This window comes from Elephantulus edwardii, unplaced genomic scaffold (assembly GCF_000299155.1).
Source record: "Elephantulus edwardii isolate Elephantulus edwardi_28Jun2011 unplaced genomic scaffold, EleEdw1.0 scaffold00178, whole genome shotgun sequence".
NCBI lineage: Eukaryota > Metazoa > Chordata > Mammalia > Macroscelidea > Macroscelididae > Elephantulus > Elephantulus edwardii.
Genome location: NW_006399928.1, coordinates 1345330 through 1345931, shown reverse-complemented (window position 1 = coordinate 1345931; position 602 = coordinate 1345330). Strand labels below are relative to the sequence as shown.

The 602-nt window shown below is 35.0% G+C and overlaps 1 pseudogene; it reads left to right on the top strand.

The window, feature by feature from the left end:
• The first annotated feature begins 389 nt into the window (after nucleotides 1-389).
• LOC102864110 overlaps nucleotides 390-602 on the top strand; it is a 12381-nt pseudogene continuing 12168 nt past the window's right edge.

The window sequence follows — 602 nt, the reverse complement described above, 5'->3', positions numbered from 1 at the left end:
CCAAATGAAACTGGAGATTTCCTATTCCATCTCCTTGAAGAATGGGATTGGTATTTCTATTGGGATTACATTGAACGTGTAAATTGCCTTTGATAGTATTGCCGTTTTCACAATATTGAGTCTTCCGATCCATGAGCCAGGGTTATTTATTCTTCCATTTCTCCAGGTCTCTTTTTGAGTCTTGTACTAATGTTTTGTAATTTTCTTTGAATAGATCCTTTGTGCTTCAGGTTAGATTTACTCCCAAGTATTTAATCTTGCGATTAGTTATTGTGAAGTGTATTGTTTTTCTTAGCTCCGGTTCTATATTCTCTTTGTCACTTTGGAGAAATTAAGTTAATTTTTGGATGTTGATCTTGTATCCTGATACTTTGCTGAATTTTTCAACCATGTCCAATAGTTTTTTTGGTGAGCTTTTAGGGTTTTCTAAGTATACTATCATATCATCTGCATAGAGAGATAATTTTACCTCCTCTTTGCCAATTTGGATTCCTCTTATTTCCTTCTCTTGTCTTATTGCTACCGCCAAGACTTCCAATAAATATTGAATAGGAGAGGTGATAATGGGCATCCTTGCCTAGTTCCTGTTCTTAAAGGGAATG